Below are 215 nucleotides of genomic sequence, written 5' to 3'. Positions count from 1 at the left end.
GAAGAAAAGGGAGAGCCGCGAGAAAAGCGTTGGCTTTTTGACTGTAAAGTCTCCATAAACGGAACTGTCCCGATGCTCCCGGCCCAGCGCAGCGGCTACCGGGCTCCACAGCACCGGGCGCTCCCCGCCCTGCGGTGCAGGTGTTGGCATGGCCCGTTAGGAACCGCCGGGGATAGCGGACGCTTTAGGCCGAGCCCGCTTAAGGGCTGTGCAGG

This window comes from Mesitornis unicolor, unplaced genomic scaffold, assembly GCF_000695765.1.
Source record: "Mesitornis unicolor isolate BGI_N332 unplaced genomic scaffold, ASM69576v1 scaffold9524, whole genome shotgun sequence".
Lineage (NCBI taxonomy): Eukaryota > Metazoa > Chordata > Aves > Mesitornithiformes > Mesitornithidae > Mesitornis > Mesitornis unicolor.
Note: the sequence above shows the minus strand (reverse complement) of the source record.